This window comes from Aethalodelphis obliquidens, unplaced genomic scaffold (assembly GCF_003676395.1).
Source record: "Aethalodelphis obliquidens isolate GAN/ISIS:26980383/991018 unplaced genomic scaffold, ASM367639v1 scaffold1, whole genome shotgun sequence".
Taxonomy (NCBI): Eukaryota; Metazoa; Chordata; class Mammalia; order Artiodactyla; family Delphinidae; genus Aethalodelphis; species Aethalodelphis obliquidens.
The window spans coordinates 15448120-15471927 of record NW_020837945.1 but is presented as its reverse complement, the minus strand read 5'-3'; the positions used below and the strand labels follow the sequence as shown (position 1 = coordinate 15471927).

Here is a 23808-nt window from a genome sequence, read left to right as displayed (position 1 = left end):
AGGTGAGTGAAGCCTCAAAAATGCTCAGGTGCATGTAAGAACCCCAGTCCTTCCATGTCTATTTCCAATTGTTCTTTCCTCCTTTCTAACTAAATATTTTTACCCCACCATGAACTCAGGTAGCCTGAAATGCCATCTGCCTCCTACGTCTGGACTATTGCATACGCTCTTCCCTCCCTGGACTGCAGGGCCCCATTCTTCCCAGTTAAGACCCAATGCAAATGTTACCTACTGCCCAAATTCTAGGTCACAGTGAATCACTTTACCCCTTGGACTCCCACACGATTTCACTCATTATTTTCTCGTGTATTTTGGATGTAACTCAAATGTCCCTAAGTCTCACCGCCTGTGAATACAAACGCAGTCATGTTAGTGATAATACCTGACTTCATTAACGTGGCAGTCTTTTTTTGCCCTGAGAGGTCCAGGGCTGTCTTCCGGTGTGCAAGAATGAGCCCACACATCTTGGTGCTGATGCTGTCCAGCCATCGACTTCTTTCTGTCTTTCGACCTGAACTCAAAAACCAACGGCAAAATCCCTTCACAAGATCCCAACTCCAATCAGGTCGGCTGGCACAGTGCCAGAGCGCTCGGGTCTCCCTTTAGATTGATAAGCGTAGGCTTTGCCAGGTGCACATCTTTTCGCACAGTCAGTGCTTTGAACTCCAGAGATGCTAAATGGCTTGGGAACTTAATTTTAACACCAACAATTGGATGAACACCGGAATAAGCAGCAGAAGATGAAAGCCTGACCTGGGCTTAAGATGAGCCGGCTGACACCACTGGGCACTCAACCTGGTTCCAAGTTTCCTGGCGGCCACCACGTAAAGGGAACACCTGTTAGCTGACGCCACTGTTTTCACTGTCAGACAAAAGTAGGGCTGCCAGATGCTTTCTACAAAATCCTGGATGCACTTGATGCATCCCTATCAAGAAGCTCAAGAACCTTGCGAACCTGGGCGCCCCGCCACCCCCAGGAGAAGGCAGAGGAGAAGCTCTGCTGCGGGGGCTGCCAGAAGCTACCCCTGAGGGGGTCTGGTCTGGGGAGGGACGTGGCCGGCTCTCGTCCTCCCTCCTGGTGTCCGCTGGCACTCGATTCCGGGTATCCCGGCAACACTTAGAGCGAGCAGGCCGTCAGGCTTTTCCTTTCTGCTTTCAGCAGGAAAGGAGGAGGTGGTCCTCGGGTGGCTTTTTCGTTCAGGCTGCGGCCTGCGCTCACACAGGGGCGCTGCCACGGAGGTTGCGGGACCCCGCCGCCGCCTCCTCGAGGCCTGCCCTGCCCAGGGCTTGCGCGATACCTCCCTGCATCCCCTCGTGTGGGCTTCGGCTACGCGCAGGAAGCCGCAGGGATCCGCGTACCGAGGCTTCCTGGCTGGCGGGGCGGGGCCTCTAGTGAGGGCGGGGTTTAGGCGCTACAGAGCGGGAAGGGCGGGGTCTCGCGAGGCAGGCCTACGGGGCGGGACCTCGCGAGGCGGGCGGGGCTTGGGCGCCGGGAGGGGGCGGAGGCCGCGGCTGCGGAGGGAAGGGGAGGAACGAGAGAGGAAGGGAGGGGAGGCGAGGGAGGAAAGGGAAAGGAAGGAGAGGGGAGGGGCGGCCGGCCGCGGAGACGGAGTGAGTCACCTGATAGCTGCCCGCGCGGCCCGCCAGGCTCGCTCGCTGCCGTCAGTCGGGCTGCGTCGCGCCTCGCCTCTGGTGAGTGGCTCGCCTGTCCCGGGCGCCCTTCCCCGGCAGGGTCCGCGCGGCGGCGTCTCGCGCGCGGTCTGGGCCGCCGGCCTGTGAGGGGCGGTCCGCGGGCAGGTCCTGGGGAGGCGGTGAGGGAGACCGGGGCTGCTGCTTTTTGGGCGGGGGGCATTAAGCGGGGCCCGCGGGGGGCGGCTGCAGCTCCCCTTCCTGGAAGTGGCCTCGTCCGCCGGAAGGGGCGACGGGTCGGCGCCCCGTGGCCCCGCGCGCGGCCGGCGCCGTTGTTTACGGGCCCGCGCTGTACTTTATCACGGGCCGGCCGGCGGGGGGCCGGGATGTACTGGGGCCTGGGCGCCCGCTCCCCCCCCCCCGCCTCTCGGGCACCCGGGTCCGAGCCCGGCCCCCCCCCCAATCCCCAGCCGGCGCGCGGCCCGCCGGGGCTGTGACACATCAGCACCGCCCGCGCGGCCGGCCCGGCTCAGTATCGTCCCTCCGCCCTCTCCCACCACCCTCGTTAGCCGCCGCGTCCGGCGAGCTGTTTGCCTCCCGTCTGCCCAGCCTGGGTGTAGGTCGCGCGTGTAATCACGTAAGAAAGGCCGAGTTCGTGGCTGGAGCAAAAAATACCACCCTGCGGGGCTGGGTTTAGCGAAGATTGGTTTGGGGGCCCGGAGATCCCAGGGCTCCCTTTGTTGGAGTTTTGCCCGCGCGTTGTAATTAAAGACTCCCACAGTCGGGTGAGAGTGGGTGTTGATCGTAGAGACACCAGCTTTGTGCTTGTCTAATGAAACGCGAGTGCCATGGCTTTCTCTTTCTTGCACGGTAGTTTAATGTCACTGAGTAGAATTGTACAGAAGGTTTTTGTGCAGTGAGCCTTCTGCGTTGAATTCGGGCTGATTCAAGGTATAGCGTAGTAGTGATTGTGAAAGAACGTGTGTGGGAAAAACAGGCTCCAATGTCACGCTTGAAGGAACAAAGGCTGTTTTGTAGGGATGCCTATCTTTTGGGAGAATTCTATCAGTATTGGGTCTGGAGGGTGCCACGACTAGGTCTTTGTTCATGTAGTATAACACTGCTTATATCCAGGAGGGTTTGCATTTCAAGCAGTTCCGAAAGATAAAGGGTGGAAACACCGGAGGTGTTAGTGTCAGAGCGCTTGAGCGCTTCACATGGTCAAGCAGAGAAGTGGGAAGAGGCCGGCTGCTTCTTCCTGGTCTTGGGTAGTGGTGCAAGGGCTGGGCTGGGCTTGAAGGCGCTTGCCACTTCAGCCTTTGGATTAAAGAAGCCTGGGGAAAAAACACTTGGTGAGTCAGCTGGGAGTAGGATGGCCTTGGTTTAAGTGATGGCATGGCATCGTGCATTATTGTTGTTTAACCTGTGGCTCTGTCAAGTGGTTTACCATTGTTCAATATGTTGGTTGGCTAACAAGGTAGATGACTCCTTAAAAAAAGTTGGGTTGCTGAGTCATTCGCCCCAGCCTGAGAGGTAATTAGGAACAGCTGGTGCAGATACTCTCATCACATGCCTCCACTGTAAAAGGCCAAGGAGCACTCAAGAGGGGTTGCTTCAGAGGCCTGAAGCTGGGGTTGTCTGTGTTGATACAGGTAATCAGTGGGTGAGGTGCCAGCGCTCTTAGGAAGTGGCCAAGGAGCGCTGAGGTGGTGGGTAAACACAGAGCAGCCTCGTGACCTACTGCCTGAGAAGTTTGTGCTGGAGAGAGCTAAAACTGAGGAAGAAATTTGCAGCTAGGAGTCACCTCTTAATAGTAGTGTAACAAAAATATTTACTCTTCTTATTGTACTTAGTTTCCCTTTTGTGGTTTTGTTGTTTTGTGGTTTATACATTTCAGAAAGTGAACTTAATTTGTTCTTCATAAAGATTTCTTTAGGAGAACACAAAAGGAGCCTTCCTCGTGGTTTTCACGGCCCCTGGCTTTTCATACATACACTAGTTGTTTCTGGTGGCAGAGAGGAGAGGAGGGAGAATGTGGGTGAAATTAACAAGTCTCTTTGGGTCAAGTCTTGAAAGCACTGTCTGAAAGCACTGTCGGGTGAAAGGCAAACCATATGGATCATTGTCTTAGTGATGGCGCTGGTGTCTTTCCATCTCGGATCATTACTTCTTGCTTTAAAAATGAGCACAGGACCCAAGCATACAGTCCCTGTTGCTAACAGAGTTTAGGGAAGGGAAATGTGGAGTGGGGGGGATCTGACCCTTATCTGTGGTCAGAAGAATGACTGATTCTTATTGACGGTAGCTCATTAAAACATTCTGTAGTAGAAAAAGATGCTTTACGTTTGGGACTAGAAGACATTAAAAATCATGAAGTTTTTAGGGATTAGGGCGTCTAAGGTGAGTGCAAGATGATTCATTTGGAAGAAAATAATAAACCCTTGATTTTTTGAAAATTCACTTTTATATAAAATCAGAAAGACATTCATCTTCAAGATATAGGGTAACAGTAGTACCTGCATGTTATATAACTTGGGTTTATGCCACCCCTTTTCTGTTGGGGAACATAAAGAGTTTGTTAACCACTGCCAGTAACACTCTTTCAACAACTGGGGTACTTTTTTTTTAAAACGTGATTTCCTCTTGAAAGCTGTCATTCTTTCACATGTTCTTAATTCATTTTAACTTTTATTTCACATGTAGTTCTATTCTTTTTATGCTGTATTTTAAAGATTAGAAGCTTAAGTGTAAATTTCTTATTGCATTGTTGATGTGGAGAATGGAAATAACAAAAAATACATTGTTGCCTATTACATATAATACCGTGTATTTTGAATTTGGAGACAAGCCAGACGGTTGGTTTGTTTCATGGGTATGATTTGAAGTGTAGTAATAGGTAAAAAGGGTATAATGGGACCACCAGAAGATAATCTGCACATTGGAGTATAGTTTGTATATAACAAATTCCTTGAAAGATCACTGTTACTCCTTGAAGTCTGCATTTTTGGGGGCCAGGTTTACAAGGGGCCCTTTTAACAAGGATTAATAAGACTTCACATCCAGCAAATCACTTGGGAAGTGGCATTCCCCTGGCTACTTCTCTTCACAGTGCTGATCCTCTCCCAGACTTACGTTTTAAGAATCATCTCGTCCTCCCAATTTTCTGACTAATGTTCTGTTAATGGGAGAATTGCTTTAACCCTAAACTCCATTTTCTGAGGGTTCTACTAAATGGAGGGTGTATTTTGTGTGGCTGAATGGGTGACTTAGAAAACTATTACGATTTTTTAAAATATGCCAAACAAGATAATATGCTGAAGCTCAAGGTATGGGTAATTTGAGCATTATTTGCCAGAATCCAGGCCCCTTGGAGAAAGTAAACATTTCAAGACTGCAGATAAAATATAGACTTATACCACCATGAAACCTGGGCTTCTGGCTTAGTGCATAGCATTAAGAAAACTGAAGTTGTAGATTTGATCACTGTACAGTTGACAGAGAAGCAGTAAGCAAAGTCCTTAAAAGTGGGCCATCTGGAACCAGACTGCTGAAGGTCAAGTTCTTGCTTTGTTACTTACCTGCTGTGAAGCCTTAGACAAGTTACTTCACTTAGTTGTGCCTCTTTTTCTCATCTGTAAAATGGGATGATGATAATAGAATATATATCATAGGGGTTGTTGTAAAGTGCATTAATATGTGTTAAGCAGTTAGAACAGTGCTGGCTCCATATTAAACATCAGTACGCATTAGTTGTTATTGTCTGTTCTTCAGAATCAGGGAAGCGCTTGGTTACACAGCCACATTTTGCAGCCTCCCTGAGCTGCATTTCACGGACTGATCAGAGGAAAGAGTGAGGAGAAGCGTGGGTGTACAGCACGTGGCTGCTACTGGGAAAACAACTCAAGTGAACATTCTGACAAATCAGTAGCAGCATCTCAAACACCCAACTTCTGAGGGCAAGTAACATAGGACATGGCTTTTTATTAAAGGAATCTAACAGTCCCAGCAAAATGCTCTAGAGGCAGTTTTCACCAGTTATTTGGAATTGGCTTTTGAAGAAATAACATCTGCCATCCTGCATCTAACCTATTCTTCATGTTGTAATTGAGGGCACTGTGGTCCAGCAGGGTTAGTAACCTGTCTACCCCCTTCCTGCTTATTAACATCAGGACAGAACTCATTTTTTGATTCTCATAACTGACTTGCAGTGAACATTTAGAATGTAAATTTACCTGCCAGTTACTTCTAAGTATTGTATTTTCTTTAAATGACATGTTTGTGCTAATATAGAAAAATTATCCATGATAAACAGTAAATATGTTTATCATGTGGCTTCTTGCACCCGTTAGTAATTCAGAAAGGTTGTGTCAAACATTTTGACCATCCTTTTGACTAGAGTGTAAGTTTCTTAATGAAGATACATGTCTTCTGTTTATCTCCATGGAACAGTGAACGTGCTTTGGCTGTTTGTTCAGTAAACTGTCAGTTGCTGCACTAGTATAATATGGATTCATTTTAGTTCTGTGGTTTTGAAACTTGGGGTTTTTTAAAGAGTGAAAGAGAAAACGGTGTATGTTGTACCTCTTAAGTTATTTTAAATATGCACCGAATTGAAACCCTTGATCATTTAGAATTCTACTTTCTGTTTCCATCATTGGTGTAAGGATTGAGGAAGCACCTGGATTTAAATCATTTAGTTCATCTCCTGAGATAGAAAGAAAATTTGTCTTCTGACTTCTTTTTCCTTGTAATTGACTTAGAATTGGATTGAGCAAAATATAATTTGGGTTGTCTAGATGCTAAACCTCTTATACATCTAATACTTTTCTTTAATATGATCACTCCTCTGGAACAGATCCTTTGTTTTATTTAGGATCAGGGACAATTTAGAGACTATTAGTAGGATCATAAAAATTGTCCCCAAGCAAATATAAGGAACAAAGAAATAGTGGTTGCCAGGATCTTGGTTGTTAATGACTGTCCTAGGAGCACTGTGGGCATGCAGTGGAGTTGGCGGGCTGCTGGCTCCTTTCTCAGTACTGGCACCGTTTAGAAAATGTTACATCGGTGCAGGTGAAGCTGTGTGCAAATCATATTCTTTTAAAAATAAATTTAAGTCATTTTCTTAATGCCTTAGGAAAGTTAGTAATCAAAGGATATATATATATTTTATAAATTTATGTATTTTATTTATTTACTTTTGGCTGCGTTGGGTCTTCGCCGCTGCACGCGGGCTCCCTCCAGCTGCTGCAAGCAGGGGCCACTTTTCGCTGCAGTGCGGGCCTCCCACCGCAGTGGCCTCCCTCGTTGCGGAGCAGGAGCTCCAGGGGCGCGGGCCCCAGCAGTTGCGGCACATGGGCTCAGCAGCTGTGGCTCGCGGGCCCCAGAGCGCAGGCTCAGCAGCCGTGGCGCATGGGCCCAGCCGCTCCGCGGCATGTGGGATCCCCCCAACCAGGGCCCGAACCCATGTCCCCCGCATTGGCAAGCGGACTCTTAACCACTGCGCCACCAGGGAAGTCCCCAAAGGATATTTTTGTAAGAAAATAACTGTTCTTAGCTTCTATCTGGTAAAGTCATTTTCACTTTTTTAATTGGTCATTTCTTAGATTGAATCAGAGTCATAGTGGTTAGCTTTACTCCACTTCCCCATCCCCCATTAAAGTGCAATTACATTAAAAAGTGTTTTATATAGTGGGGTCATTTTTTCAGTTCCTTTGTGCCTGGACCTTGTCAATATCCCACCTCTAAGGTTATAGACTAAACCTGGTATGGGGAATATCTTACCTCCCTCTTCTGCCTTTTTTTTTTCCCCCTGTCATTAGTCTCTTCTTTTTACTGACTGGTCATCCTCTAGGATTCCCAGGGGAGATGTTTTTGGCCTAAGGAGATGAACTCTTAGGGTCTTATTGAAAAAATGGGAAGACCCTACTTGCTGGTTTCTTCATATCCTTAATGCCTTATTCCTTCTCTAAAATGTGCCAGCGTCTTTTGGAAGTCAGTTAAATCAGTGAGGAGATGTACTTATCCATCAGAGAGTTTGCTATAAAATAGGTGGCTATAAAAGATTTATTAGTCTTTCAGTGAACTTATTAGGTTGTAATTATTAGTTTGTCAATTTGGAGTAAGTGCGTTTTGGTAAGATCAGTAATTTCATTACTGAGTATTTTGCACTGAACTGTTATTTTATAAAATGTAAAGTGGTTGTCAAATCTTGGCCCAAGACACTTTACATTTTCAGAGTACCTGATGTCTCTATTTACTCTGTTTTTCTGAGGAGTGTTCCCAGCAGGGCTTCTCTAGATAGGATTTACTACTAAAATTAGAAGGGGAAGTAAGAAAAAAGACATTGCCCTTTTAATCAGTTTTCCTACATTAGTAAGAGACTTTTGAAGTAGAAAAGAATTTTGCCCAGCTGAATAGGGATCTTTGCTTCATTCCTTCATTCCCAGTTGTCATCCAGAGATATCAAAGGAAATGCTGCTTAGGGATGAGTCTTAGCTACGACCAACTTTGCCTGCTTCATTGTCTCTTGGACTGTTGCAAGTACTGTTCAAGCTCTAGATATATTTCTCTGGGTTTTTAAAAAAAACGTGTTTTGCATTTGAGCACAAGTCTGTTGTCACTGGCCTGGTTTGTTGCCTGTTCCAGACCCCAGGAGGTCTGGGACACCTTTTCCTCTCTGGAGCAGGTTGGCAACAGTGCTCACCAGTGGCAGAGCTGCTCAGATACTAGCACGCCTCCCTGCCATTGCTTCTCATACACCAGTGTGGAAACATCCTCTTCTCTCCTACTGAGTTAACTTTGACCAGCTCTCTGATCCCTGGGGAGTAAAGAATAATTGTGTTTTTAAGTTTCAAGGCACTTTGGTCTCTTATCTTCCTGTGCATGTTGTTCTTCTCCCCAGTTTACACTCAAACACATATTCTGGTGTGAGTAGGTAGTAGGGTTGCTAAACTTATTTCAACATTCATGGTATGCCTACGTGTTAGGTATTGGGTGTACATTTGGTTTATGAAACAAATATTTGTGCCTTGATATGCCAGGAACTTTTCTAGATGTTGGCAATACAGAATTATTCAGAGGTTACAGTCTGACAGGCAGACCATTACTATAGCATGTGTTAATTGCTAAAATAGCAACATGTAAGATGTGGCTTGAAACCATAGGATATGAGAAGCCTAAGTTTTGGGAAATTAAGAAAGCCTTAGGAATGTCAGTGATGAATGCATAATTTAGTGGAGGAGGCAGCTTGTTTTGACCACTCTTTCGAGAAGCATAGCAATGAAGAGTAGGGAAGAGAGAGATTTTAGTTGGGGGAGGTTGGGTCAAGAAGGTTGTGTGTCTGCATCTGTATGTATTTAAAAATAAGGTCAGTGGGAAAAGGTTGAAAATGTAGGATATGTCTTTCTTTTGTCTGTGGCTAGTTCCTCCTATGGTTGCAAGATGACTGGCACAAGTTCAAGTGTACCAGTAAATATAACTGAGGTTCTTGGAAGAAGACTTTTTTTTTTCTGTGATGTCTCTTTATTAGTGATAAAAGCCTTTCCCAAAGACCTCATAGTGAATACCACCCTAGCCTCTCCTTTGTGGGGCCAGCATTGCATAAGTTTACGCCTAAATCAGTCAACGTGAAGAGAAGTGGGACCACTGTGATTGGCTTAAATGGATTGCGATTCATCTTGGGTTGGGACTAGGGCCAGCATTGCGTAAGTTTACGCCTAAATCAGTCAACGTCAAGAGAAGTGGGACCACTGTGATTGGCTTAAATGGATTGGGATTCATCTTGGGTTGGGACTAGGGTTTGCTACCCCAGAAACTCATGGCCTCAGGTAGAGAGCAGATTTGTGGGCACAATCAGGATGTGGTTAGAAAATGAGGGGGCGAATGGAACTGGATGGCCAACAGTGTCATCCTTGCCTGCTACTTATATCAACACTACACACAGACGCATACTTCTGAGTAGAAAAAGAAAATGTGATTGTCTTTGGAGTTTTTGGTGATTTTTTTTCCTCTTATGTATCCTACTATGATCAAGTATTATTTTTACAGTCAGATCAAATAAATGTTTTATTTTAAAATGATTTTAAAATTGAAAATTTGCCTGTTCTATCCAAAAAATTACATGTAGTAGGAATACATTTCTTTCAGTACTGTAAACCAGGGGTCCCCAACCCCCAGGCCACAGACTGGTACTGGGCCCTGTTAGGAGCTGGGCTGCACAGCAGGAGGTGAGCAGTGGGCAAGTGAGCGAAGCTTCATCTGCTGCACCCCATCGTGCACATTACCGCCTGAACCATCCTCCCTGACATCCGTGGAAAAATTGTCTTCCATGAGACCAGTCCCTGGTGCCAAAAAGGTTGGGGACTGCTACTCTAAATAGTTCTAAGGTTCTCTGTTATTCTCCTATTACTTTCAGGGAAAGAAGAATATATAATAATGTCTTGTAGCTTCTGATTGTGTCTATACCAAGAGGACCACTCTCTCTCTTACTCTGTAGGGCATGCCCATCTGTGATGTCTGTGGCTCTCAGTGAGTGGTGAGGCTAGTCTGGTTTGAATGGAATGGTTGATTCATTGCCTGGATAGGCCAGCATTCTTTGGAACCCACATTCTTGAATCTGGGATACAAACAGGAACATCACTCCCTCTTTACACACTCATTCTTCTTCTAGGAGGGAAAGCTGTCCTGTGGTTAGTTTATTTGCCATTCCTTTCAGACTTCAAGAATAATTCCACTTTAATTTTAACTCCTAAACTGTTTACTGCACTTTGATATGTTCAAAGGACTTGAGTTTCATTCTTGTTCCTTCTTCTCAATCCTAAGTTTTGGTGCTTTGTATGGATGAGAAAGGCAAACAAATAATGTAAATACATAAATACTTAGTGTTGTAAATTCATAAAATAGAAAATAATTACTAATAGTTTTTTTTCTATTTGAGAATAATGAATAGCTGTGATAGATGGTTAGGGTAGGCTTCTGAAATGGTGTTACTTTTTTGGATAGAATTTAGAAAGACAATACTGCCAAAATAATTTTCATCTCAGGTAAAAAATCAATAGTATTTACCTACTCAGTTGTTCCTCAAATAATATTTGAACTGAGAAATATTTCAGCTTTTTTTTTTTTTTTTACAGGCCTCAAATTATTACTTATTTGACTAAATCTTGTGACTGTATATTGGAAAGTAGCTATCTGAGGGCTCAGGTGGAAAGTCTACAGCTCGTTAATCTCCATTTTAGAGATGGTAATTTTGACTTCCAAGTTAACATCAATAACAAGAAATAGATTTTAAAATTTTAGTTTTAGCTATGTATATTGAGATACCTAGTACTATAGTGCCTACCAGGGATTAGTGGATTAGGTTATCTTTAAATAAAGCATTTCAATTTAGTACCTCTACTAAAATTAAAAAGTTTCATATCTGTGATTCATATTCTAATTGCTCTACTGTAACTGCTGCCTTATTTAATTAACATTGTTACTTAACACTTTTTCCTCTTAATCCTTTTTTTTGACTCAAATTTATTATGAGTTGGGGTGAGAAGGTGTTTAAGGAATGGTTGGGAATTTGAAGGGCACCTTTTTGGTGGTTTGCTTGTTTTTTCAGTTACTTTGCATGCTATATTTGTCAAGTCTTAGACCTACAGAGGATCATTCTGACCTAGATCTAGTTTTAGGGCTTTCACTTCCTCTCGGCAATCAGAAGTAAATAATGTGAATCACGGTTATAATTTTTACAGTTTGAAAACAAAATAACATATGACTATTTCATTATGAATATGGGACATGAACACTTATTATTCTATATGGAAAGTGACTTTTGGTGAAATATCTCCAGCTGTGTGTCCTTCGTTTAATTTTCCATATGTAGTTGGGTATAACTACAAACTTTGATTTAAGTTCAGCATAGTTTGGTGTCAGATTCTTTTTAACGATATATGAGATTATGTAATCCAAGAAGTGTTAATCAGAAATTAATAAACTAAATATTGAGTAATAAGGAAAAATTTCTATTCCATAAATCCCCTTTTAATTTGTCTAACGTTCTCATCACACACACAGGATACTTGAGACATTTCCCTCTAGTCTTGTTTTTTTTATCCTCCTCACTTTTACCCCCACCCTCAAAACAACCTTGCTATTCAGGCCATGTCATATGAATTGAAATGTAATATTTGGACCTGGGGCAGAGGAACTTTTTAACCTCTAAGTGACTGACCCTCTAAGGGCTTCAGTTTCCTCATCCGTAACCAAAGTGTGGAAGTGGGTTGTATTGGGTGAGTGTGCTCTTTCAGTTGCTAATTCTTTGGGTCTGTGAAATTATCAATTTTCTTGAGCAGACTTGTATAATTTTAATATTTTCTTTTTATCTTGTTGAGATCTTTATTAGGCTTACTGACATTTCATTCTTAAAGGTTCAGGAATCTCTGTATTTTGTAGTTTAACTCTTGGGTTTGTAGAACCTTTGAAAATGCAGTATTCTTTTCATCATCTTTTGGATAAAGATGGCAATAATAATAATAAAATGTTAATGATCTCATGCCAGGCACTGTGCTATTAAATGCGCCCAGCCATTCAATCCTTAGAGTAAGTGTTGATGTTGTTTTCCTTATGGGGAACCTAAAGGGTGAGGTCAGGTATCTTATAGATCACACCATTGGTAATGTCTGTAGAACCTTAATTATATCCCAGTACTTCCCGTTCTTTCCAATATCATGCTGCTGGTTGTTTTAAAATACCTAAAATTGATATTCTTTTGCATTTCATAATTACGTATATTTGGTGTTTAGCACTTTATCCTTTTCGAAGGGCTTTGTGAGGGGCAGGAGGGGCAGGGGCTCCCTCCTTAAGTCTCAAGGGTACACATTTGCCCGTGTTCACAGAGCTAGACCTGACTTGATGGGTTTTTCCTCCTTATTTTCCTGTAACAGGATTCTCTTTTTCCACATCACAGCATCTTTTTATTTTAAATTTCTATAAAATTTAATTTGTTCTTTTGTGTTTACTTTGAAGATATCAGTGGAGGCTGCTGTGTTTTAGAGTTGCCCATGAATTTTCTAGATAGTGACAAACCAATATCCTGACTAGTGGAGGAAGTATCCATTATCAAGGGGGAAAAAAATAATTGACATCCTTTGGGAGCCTTCAAGACAGCCAAAAGAAATGTGAATTGCATTTTTTCCAAAGGCGTATTTTTTTGTTTATGGTTTGTTGTCTCTTTGAACATTTTTCTGATTATAAAGTAATATGTGTTTATGGTTAATAATTTGAATGCAGAAACAGGCAAACAAAAATTACCTAGATGTAACCATTGTTAGTATTTTGATACATATCCTAACTAGAGGTGGAGGAACCAAGGTTTCTGGACATGTTAAATGTGAAATGCCTGTTAGACAAACAAGTAGTAATTTGAGTATGCAGTTGGATACATGAGTACGAAGTTCAAGAGAATAGTCAAGATTAGACCAAATATAAATATGAGAGTGTACAGTAAGTCCATGAGTGATCGTGTCCACGCTGTGAATCTGGATGAGTTCTCGTAGGGAGTGTTACAAAGAGGAGGCGAGATCTGAGGACCAAGCCCTGGCTCTCCAGGATTTAGAGGTTTGGAGGAGAAGGAGGATCCATGGAATTGACAGGGGGCTGCTGGTGAGGTGGTAAATCTGAGGCCAAGTGAAGAAACGATTTCAGGGAGGGAATGATCACCCTGTTGAATGTTGCTGAGATGCTGTCTAAGAAGACCCAAAATTTGCCATTTGGCAATGAAGGCCGCAGATCCTCACAAAGTAATTCCCATGGAGTTGAGGGGAAAAGGTCTGATTTCAGTGGGCTCAAATGAAATTGGGAGAGAGGGAAATGGAGATGGTGTGAATATAAACGGCTTTTTTGGGGAGTTCTACTATAAAGAAAAGCAGTGAATTTTACTGTAGTTAGAAGGATGTGGGGAGGGTCAAGAAATTTTATTTCAAGAAAAGAGCCATTACAGTATTTTTGTATGCCAATGGGAATGTATGTATTCATTTTTTCCTCATATTTTGCTTGGTGAGACTTTGCAGAAGTTTGTCAATTTTATTGGTTTCCTTAAAGAATCAGCTCCTGGGGGGAAAAGGGGATTGGAAGGGATTGAGATTGACATATATACACTATAGAAACTATGTATAAAATAACTAACTAATGAGAACCTACTGTATAGCACAGGGAACTCTACTCAGTGCTCTGCGGTGACCTAAATGGGAAGGAAATCCAAGAAAGAGAGGATATATGTATATATATAGCTGATTTACTTTGCTGTCAGCAGAAAGTAACACAACATTGTAAAGCAACTATACTCCAATAAAAATTAATTAAAAAAAAATCAGCTCATGGTTAAGTCATCAGTTCTATCGAAAATAGCTGGAAAATTTTATTATGTGAGTGGTTTTCTTGGTGGAAATACAGTAGATTTCATTAGATTCTTTAAGTCGAAGAACGAGCGCTCCAGTTTGGAAGTTTTAACAGCTTGTTTCCCTAAAAGATACCCTTACATTTTTAAAGATTCTATCTGAATTGATATCTTTGTCAATATGATATGTTAAACAGTATGTATAACATTGTTCCCAAACAAGAAGAAATCTTACTATATTTTTCTACCCTTCCTTTCGCCTAGTTTTGTTAAAATAATCTAAGATTTTGGTTAACGATTGATTTTTCTCTTTATCAAATTCCTTTTCTATTTGAAGAATCTTTGAAAAGTTGCATTAAGACTTACAGCCAAGTTATCAACAGTTTAGACTTAACTGAGTTTCACTATTTTTTGTTTACTGTCTATTTAAACATCTTTTAAGGTTATGTTTTTATGAAGTATTACATATTTTTGATTTAAAAACAATAAATTTATCATAAAGCACCTTCATCTGTTGCACACCTAATTCTGCTTCAAAGATAATATTCATCTTTACCCATTTCTGCTATTTAATTTTTTAGAGACACAGACCTCTGTGTCTCTAAGATGTTTTATACCTCATTTTATTTATGAACCTAAGATGTTATCTGTTTACTTTCTGTTACCATAGATGTTGATTTTGTTTGCTTCTGCCGTCCCATCAGCTGTATTTATAATCATTCCATTTCTGTTCTTGGTCACCTCTACAGTCCCCCCTCCACCTTTTTTAAAATTTGGTCTCATTAATCTAAGGCAGTATCATTTGACTCTGTATGTTATAAGTTATATAGAAATACTACCTTTCCTTTCAGTTCTGTCTGATTCCATCTCTCAACTGGCCACTTTTATTTTACTAAGGTTAATAATTACATTTCATTTAATAACCATAATTAAGTCTTCCATTATTTGTTCTGAAAGTTGAAAACCAGTTAACAGTGTTAATATTATTATATCTATGTCCATATTGGGCACTGGAAAGCTAAGTAACATGCTATTACACTTTTTTCTTTACGGTTTCACTGTCACCCTGTGCCACTCAAAAACTTTTTTTTTTTTTGTTTAAATTGAAGTATAGTTGATTTACAATGTTGTGTTAGTTTTAGGTGTACAGCACAGTGATTCAGTTATACATCTATATCTATGTATCCTTTTTCAGATTCTTTTTCCGTATAGGTCATTAGAGAATATTGAGTATAGTTCCTTGTGCTGTACAGTAGATCCTTGTTGGTTATCTGTTTTATATGTAATAGTGTGTAGATACACACTCTTAATCCCAAACTCCTAATTTATCCCTCCCCCCCATCTTTCCCCTTTGGTAACCATAAGTTTGTTTTCTATGTCTGTGGGTCTATTTCTGTTTTGTATATAAATTCATTTGTATCTTTTCTTTTTTTTAGATTCCACATATAAGTGATATCATATAATGTTTGTCTTTCTCTCTCTGGCTTACTTCACTTAGTATGATAATCTCTAGGTTCATCCTTGTTGCTGCAAATGGCATTATTTCCTTCTTTTTTATGGCTGAATAATACTCCATGGTTGTGTGTGTGTGTGTGTGTGTGTGTGTGTGTGTGTGTGTGTATCACATCTTCTTTATCCATTCCTCTGTTGATGGACATTTAGGTTGCTTCCATGTCTTGGCTATTGTAAATAGTGCTGCCGTGAGCATTGGGGTGTATTTATCTTTTCAAATTGTGGTTTTCTCTGGATATATGCCCAGGAGTGGGATTGCAGGATCATATGGTAGCTCTATTTTTACTTTTTTAAGGAACCTCCATACTGTTCTCCATAGTGGCTGTACCAATTTACATTCTCACCAACAGTGAAAGAGGGTTCCTTTTTCTCTACACTCTCTCCAGCATTTATTATTTCTAGAGTTTTTGATGATGGCCATTCTGACTGGTGTGAGGTGATACCTCATTATAATCCTGATTTGCATTTCCCTATTTATTAGCGATGTTGAGCATCTTTTCATGTGCCTTTTGGCCATCTGTATGTCTTTGGAGAAATGTCTGTTTAGATCTTCTGCCCATTTTTTGATTGGGTTTTTTTTTGGTATTGAGCTGTATGAACTATTTTTTTTTTTGCGGTACATGGGCCTCTCACTGTTATGGCCTCTCCCGTTGCGGAGCCCAGGCTCTGGACGCGCAGGCTCAGTGGCCATGGCTCATGGGCCCAGCCGCTCTGCGGCATGTGGGATCTTCCCGGACCGGGGCACGAACCTGTGTTCCCTGCATCGGCAGGCAGACTCTCAACCACTGCGCCACCAGGGAAGCCCTGTATGAACTATTTGTATGTTTGGAGATTAATCCCTTGTTGGTTGCATCATTTGCAAATATTTTCTCCCATTCTGTAGGTTGTCATTTTGTTTTGTTTTATTTATGGTTTCCTTTGCTGTGCAAAGGCTTTTAAGTTTCATTAGGTCCTGTTTGTTTGTTTTTGTTTTTATTTCCATTACTCTAGGAGATGGATCCAAAAAGATATTGCTGCAATTTATATCTAAGAGTGTTCTGCCTGTGTTTTCCTCTAGTTTTATAGTATCTGTTCTTACACTTAGATCTTTAATCCATTTTGAGTTTATTTTTGTGTGTGGTGTAAGAGAATGTTCTAATTTCATTCTTTTACATATAGCTGTCCAATTTTCCCAGCACCACTTATTGAAGAGGCTGTCTTTTCTCCATTGTATATTTTTTGTCTCCTTTGTCATAGATTAATTGACCGTAGGTGCCTGGGTTTGTTTCTGGGTTTCTATCCTCTTCCATTGATCTATATTTCTGTTCTTGTGCCAGTACCATACTGTATTGATTACTGTAGCTTTGTAGTATAGTCTGAAGTCAGGGAGCCTGATTCCTGCACCTCTGTTTTTCTTTCTCAAGATTGCTTTGGCTATTTGGGATCTTTTGTGTTTCCAGAAACATTTCTAACATCAAATTCAAATAATAGTTAACAGTTACAGAGCACTTGTGTGTGTCAGGCACAGTCTTAAGGACATTATGTATATTATTTCATTTGATCCTCCCAACAAAAAGTACTATTCTTGTCCCTTACTTCTCCCCACCCCCCCCCTCAAAAAAAGGGAATTGTCAGAGAGATGTAAAGTAATTTGCCCAACTGGCAGGGTTGCCATCAAGCTGTAAAATACTATTATGTGCTGTCCACCTCTGGAGCTCTCTAGAGCAGCCAGCTGCCATGTTTGTGAGGTTCTGAGAGAGTCAGTCTTAGGTGTGCTCTCTGATGATTAATCTCTGTCCTTCTTATCTCTCGCCCCTGATTGTGGGATCTTATAGATGTCTGGGGTGAATACTTTGAAAGTGGTGTGGGAATGCGGGTGCTGAGTGAGTTGGGGAATTTTACTCTTCAGGGGAATTGTTGGAAGTTTTCACTCTGCTTTTTTTTTCCCCTTTGAGTTTCTTATAGGAGTCCTAAGTTAACTGGGATAGTAACTAGTACACCCCCCTTTCTGCCCATCAGTTGCTCAGCTTAGAAAACCTACAGTTAACATCATATTTCATGGTGAAACATTGAAAAATGTCCTTACAGGAAGGCAAGGATGCCCTTTCTCACCACTCTCACTATTCAGTCGTTGCAATAAGGGGAAAAAAGAAGTAAGTGTAAAGATGGGAAAGAAGTAAAACTGTCTCTATTTGCAGATGACATGATTGTGTACATAGAAATCCTAAGGAATCTACAAAGAAACTGTCAGAACTAATAAGAATTAAGTAAGGTTGCAGAGAATTTAAGGTTAATATTAAAAAAAAAACTATGTTTACATAGTAGCAGCAGAAAACCAGAAAATGAAGTTTAACAAACAAATCCGTTTATAGTATCTACAAAATACTGTAAAATACTTAGGAATAAATTTAACAAAAGATATGCAAGCGCTCTTTACTAAAAAACATCAGAATAATGCTGAGAGAAATTAAAGAAGACCTAAGTAAATGGGGAGATATGCCATGTTCATGCATCAGAAGACTCAGTTTGTTAGATGTTGGTTCTCCTAAAATTGCTGTGTAGATTCATTGCAATTCTAATCAAAATTCTACTGGCTCTTACAACTCAAGAAGTAGACAGCCCAGTTAAAGATGGGCAGAAGAACTGAACAGACATTTCACAAAAGAAGATATACAAATGGCCAATAAGCATATGTAGGGATGCCGAACATCATTAGCCATCAAGAAATGCAAACTAAAACCACAGCTCTATACCACTGTATATTTATTAGGTTAGTTAAGATTAAAAAGACAGACAATACCAAGGTTGGTGAGAATGTGGAGCAGCTGGAGTTGCCATACACTGCTGGTAGCAATGAAAATGATACAATTACTTTGGAAAGTGTTTAGCAGTTTCTCAGAAGTTAAACAGAAACCCACCATATCACTCCGCTTCTCCACTTCTAGGTATTTAGTTACCCAAGAGAAATGAAGTAATGTCCATGCAGATGTTCACTGAAGCTTTATTACAATAATCCCAAACTGGAAACAATGTAGTTGTCCTCCATCTTTATTACAATAAAAAGTCCATCTACCATTAAATGGATAAACAAATGGTGGTACATACATATAATGGAATAGTATTCAGCAATAAAAAACCCAAACATCTAATGTCCGCAACCTGATCGTCATTAAGCCGAGTGAAAGAAACCCGAAGCCAGAGTACATAATGTGTGATTCCATTTATATAAAAATCATAGAAAATGCATGCTGATCGACAGTGACATAAAGCAAATCATTGGTTACCTGGAGCCAGGGGAACAAGGAGGGAGAGACCTCAAAGAGGCATGTGGAATTTTGAGAAGTGATGGAAATTTATCTTGATTGTGGTGGTGGTTTTATTCACATATACAAGTGTCAAAACTCATTAAATGCTCTGCTTTAAACAGTGCAGTTCATTCAAGGAAAATCATACCTCTAAGTTGATAAATAAAATAGTGACTGACAAGTGCATGTTAGAAAATATATAATTCAGTAAATAAGCTGTACCGGTATAAGCCAATTCTAGTTGCTAGTTCACGTTTTCATAACATAGTCATATTCCATTGAGGTGTAACAGTCTTACTAAGAATCACATCGCTGCCAAATCTGTTAAACAAATAAAAGACTTCATTGTTTCTTAAAGTTTTTGTAGTGAGAAGGTATAACAGAAGAATCTGTTACTCTTGTTTTAGTTCTGGTACTTGGATTTCCTGTGTTCCTTTTTTCTTCCTTTATTCCCTTCCAAGCTATTTTAAACTTATTACCCAGAAGTTAACAAATTTGAATTTGTTGATTTGGGAAGTAAAAAAACCTTTTGTTTCTGATCTGTTACCAGGTGAGTCCATAAACAACTGTAAACTTCTGTAACCATTCAAACTTCTCCCTTCTAAGTATAATTTTAGCTTCATAATTTCACATATGGAATTAGACCAAGTAAGTATAACAAGATCCATGATTAAATATGTAATTTTCAATAATAGGAAAAGTAAATGGAAAAAAATCCAACTTTCTCTCTATGGAACTTCACATTTGTTGTAATAACCATGAGCTGCAAAAGTTGTAGTGATTCCCTCACCCCATCACCTCCATTTTTAAAAAAGCTATAGCATCTTTTGTTACATAATTTTAACATAGATTGTCAGGTTGTTTTCCCATATGTCACTGTAGAAGTCCTTAAAACACAATGTCATCGTTTTTGGTGCTGCTATAAGCACTTGTGCTACTTACCTTAATTCAAACTTACGTTTTCTGTTTTCCTTTAGCATTTTTGGTATATGCATCCATGTACCTTATCCAGTCATACTTAAGATTTTTTTTCATAAGGCTGAGAGAAGTGGATTTAGAAAATGTGATTATCAGATACACTGTTTAAACAAGCGTGATATTTAGGATCTGCAGATGATTAAAGAAAATAGCAAATCTTGGTTCTGATTTATTCCTACTGGCTCTTTCTGGCTGGTAAGTCAGGTCTTAGAACATTGGAAGAATGCAGATTTAAGTTATTGTCTGTGATTTCAGCTCCCATAGAATTTTTGATGCTAAGGTTCTTTCAAAATTGGGGATAATAACAAGAAGAGCCCTTATCTTTAAGAAGATTCTTTCCTATGAGCATCTCCACCTTAAATTAAAAAAAGTTTTTTAAAGGCCTTTAAAGAAAAGATAAAGGACTGAAGGTGTAAACACACGATACTGTTTGGTCTTTGCCATCCTCTTGAAAAACAGAAGATAAGGCTCACCTAATTTAAGAACACTTAAACTCTTGGTATCTTGGGTATATTGTAACAGGTACTGGCTTAGCAGATTTTGAAGCTAAAGAGGGAGCCAAGAAGGGTGGCGTGGTAGGAAGAATTTGCCTGTTTTCCAAAGATCCTGCCCTGAAATTGAGTGAGGCAAAAGTAATTGACAGGATAATGGGTGGTGGCAGGCAGAAGCAATAAGGAGAAAAAGGCAGAAATTCCAAATGGCCACAAGAAAGAAGGAGGAGAGTTGGGAGGAATTCGCCCAGGCTGCAGATGAAGGGCACTGCCTTTATATAAAGGCCGAGACATTCGCCTGTTGTGCCATTTCTGATGTCCAGGGTCACCAGTCTCTCATGCCCAGCCATACACACGCACCCCCTTGGCTAACAACTATTTTGAAAATAGTCGTTCTCATTAATTGAATATTATGGTGAAATGAGAATTGACCAAAAAGTAGGTTTTATTTGAAGTCTTACTGCAAATACCTTTAGGAATGCCCACATTCCTGTGGAAGTTGTTTATAGTGATCATTGTCGTCTCTTTCACCCCAAAGTACCATTTTCATTTTGAACATCTCCAGGTTGTGTTCTCCTTGAACGTAGGGACTGTCTTTTGTTAGTGTTTTCACGGCATCTAGTTTATTATGTGGCACAGGTAGGCACTTGTCAAAAGAACATTTGTCGTCGTTCAGTGAAGATGAAGGATGTTCAGGTGATAGTCTTTTTTATATGAATCCTTGGTGTTAGGTTACTCCCTGTGCCCTGCTACATTGAGAATTAAAAAACAATGAAGTCCTGTGAGACTTGAGATGAATAAACGTCCAGCTCTTCTGTCCAGCTCTTCTGTATACGTGGAACTTCATCTTTATTCTGAATTTCTGTTATGAAGCATTATAGGTCTGGCTCCATGATCCAATATTCACCTCAGGATTTAAAAAAATTTTTTTAAGTACATTATCTTTAAAGTTATTGAAATGTGATAAAGCAACATCATCTTGTTTCTTTAAAAAATGATTTTTAAAGCAAAAACATTAAGAAGTAACTATTAAAACTTAAATTTATATTGTGTATATTGAGCAGAGAGTAGAAGTTATTTCCAAATTGAGATGCAGGAAGCTTTAAAATGCCTGTTCATCCTTTATCAGCATTACTGAATGAATCAGCAATTTGCTCAGGTCAGTGAACTTTATTTTGAACTGTAACAATAGTTTCTATTTCCAAGAATATAGGAAAATTCATGTGTGACATAGGAATCTGAATTTGGTGTTAAGAAATTGACAGAATTTTAGGTCTGGCAGGCTCTGGGGGGGTATTATATCTTACTGTTTAGGTTTGAAAAATGATAGAAGATGACAGATGTTAGAAGGATGTGTGCCATTCTTACCTGGTTTAGTCATTACTTAGTTATTGTTATTTGGTAAAATTGGATTATTGACCACTTAGATGGCTTTCAGAATTAGGAAAATGGAATTTCAGAACAACTGTTTGTAGTGCTCCATGCTAATGAGGCCAAGTGCGGGTAGTTGTGTTGGCTGTGTTTATAGTTGCCAACCTTTGCTCTTCTTTGGCCAGTTGCTCCCAGAGCTGGGCCTCCCTTTTGCTCCTCCTGACTCTGGAAAACCTATCCAAGGAATCTTCTCTGAGTACGTGGCTCAGCGGCATTATTCCCTTATGTATTGGGATAGCTGACTGTGCTGTGTTTGGAAGATGTAGGTGATTGGGGTTCTGGGTTTATACTAAAAAGGCCAAGTCATTTGTTCAGAAGCGAGTACCTGCATTGGGCAAGGTACTCTCTTACATGCTTGAGTTATGGCAGAGAACAAGTCAGGCAAGGTTCTGACATTTACTCTGAGATCTAAAGGTGAGGAGTTAGTCAGCTGAAGAGTAGAAGTCCAGGGAGTGGGGAGAGCATGTGCAAAGGTCCTGAGGTCAGAAGGAGCTTGGTGCCTTTGGGCGAGAAGGAAGGAAGGTCAGGCTGGAGAATAGTGAGAGAGAGAGACAAAGGCTTTTGAGGCAAGGCTGGATTAATAGAAAACCTAACCAGGCAGGTCTGGAGGGCATGCTAAGGATTTAGAATTGATCATAAGAAATTTGGAAGACGTGGGGTTTTCAGCAAGGGAGACACTGATATAGGGGAATAAATTGGAGAGGATCAAGAGGGGCTTGAGGGGGCTGAGGCTTTTGTTATTTGTATTATCATCATAATTAATAGCTAATATTTATAATTTGTTTGCTTTGGGCCACTGTGTTCAACCCTTTACCCTCATTTTCTTCATGTAAACCTCACAACAACCCAGTGAAGTGTTGCTGTTATCCTTGTTTTACAGGTGAGGAAAACAAGACCCAACCCAGCAAGGGTTAAGCAGGTTGTCCAAGACCGTATAGTGAGTAAGTGGCAGAGCTGGGATTTGAACCCAGACAGCGTATGATTCTAGACCCTGTTCTGTTAGCCAGTGGGCTTGTGTTTTCAATGTATGAGGTCATGGTCCATTATTGGTTCTTGAAATTTGAGTGGATCACAACTGGAATTATTTTTTTAATAGAACAGAGTAGAAATTAGACTACTTTGCACTAGTAAGGATAAAATATTAATATGTGAAATTTTGTGCCACTTTTCATTTTATATATTTGTACATGTGTGAGCTTGTAAGACATTGCAAGAGGATAAACAGCATTTGTCTAGGCAAGAGCCAGTGTGATGGCTTGGACTGGAGTTGTGGCGGTGTAGATGGAGACAAATGGGTCTCAGCTGTAAGAGGTCGAGGCACCAGGTCTCGGTAAGAGATTGGACACTGGGGCTGAGTGTGGGAGGTGTCAGCGATGAGTCCCACGTCCCGGGTGGCTGTTAACTGCCCGATTCTCAGCTGCAGCTGATGGGACTTGGTGTTGGCATATGGCCCAGATCTGCAAGCTGACCAACTTATGAGCGAACCTGTCACAGAAAACGGCTCAACAGGAGGGTTGAGCCGAGAGTAAATTCTCTGTCTTGAATTTGAGGCAAGTAGTGAGCAAACTGGTGGCAGTGGACCACACAAACACATGTGGCCTAACAGCAGCTCTAGAGTGAAGGTATAGGAATTGGTCTTTGTTTTATGTGAACATATCTCTCCATTTATTTAAGTGTTCCTCAGTGTCTTTCAATATAGTTTTTTTTAATTGAGGTAAAATTGGTATATAAACATTATATAACCTTTAGGTGTTTACCATTATAATTCCACATCTGTGTACATTACAAAGTGCTTACTGCTAAATCTCTAGTTACCATCCATCACCAGCCATACAGCTGACCACTTTCATCTATTTCGCTCATCCCTAACCCTGTTCCCTTCTGTTCTCTGTATGTACAAATTTTATTTTGTTTTTGTTTGTTTTCTTTTAGACTCCATATATGAGTGGGATCATACAGTATTTATCTTTCTCCATCTGACTATTTACACTTAACATTATACCCTCAAGGTCCATTTGTATTGTTGCAAATGGCAAGATTTCATTTTTTTATGGCCGAGTAGTATTCCATTGTATATATATACCACATCTTTATCCATTCA

The 23808-nt window shown here is 40.8% G+C and overlaps 1 protein-coding gene across 8 annotated transcripts in view; it reads left to right on the top strand.

Annotated features, from left to right (window-relative positions):
• BACH1 (BTB domain and CNC homolog 1) overlaps positions 1 to 23808 on the top strand; it is an 80778-nt gene that overhangs the window by 32434 nt on the left and 24536 nt on the right. The window contains exon 1 of one of the 8 annotated variants that reach the window (XM_027101566.1): positions 1585 to 1692. The exons of 6 other annotated variants lie outside the window; for them this stretch is intronic. The gene's annotated coding sequence lies outside the window, so the exon portion shown is untranslated. Of the gene's footprint in view, positions 1 to 1584; positions 1693 to 21494; positions 22649 to 23808 lie in introns of those variants that run through there. One more of the 8 variants, XM_027101577.1, reaches the window with a different exon arrangement.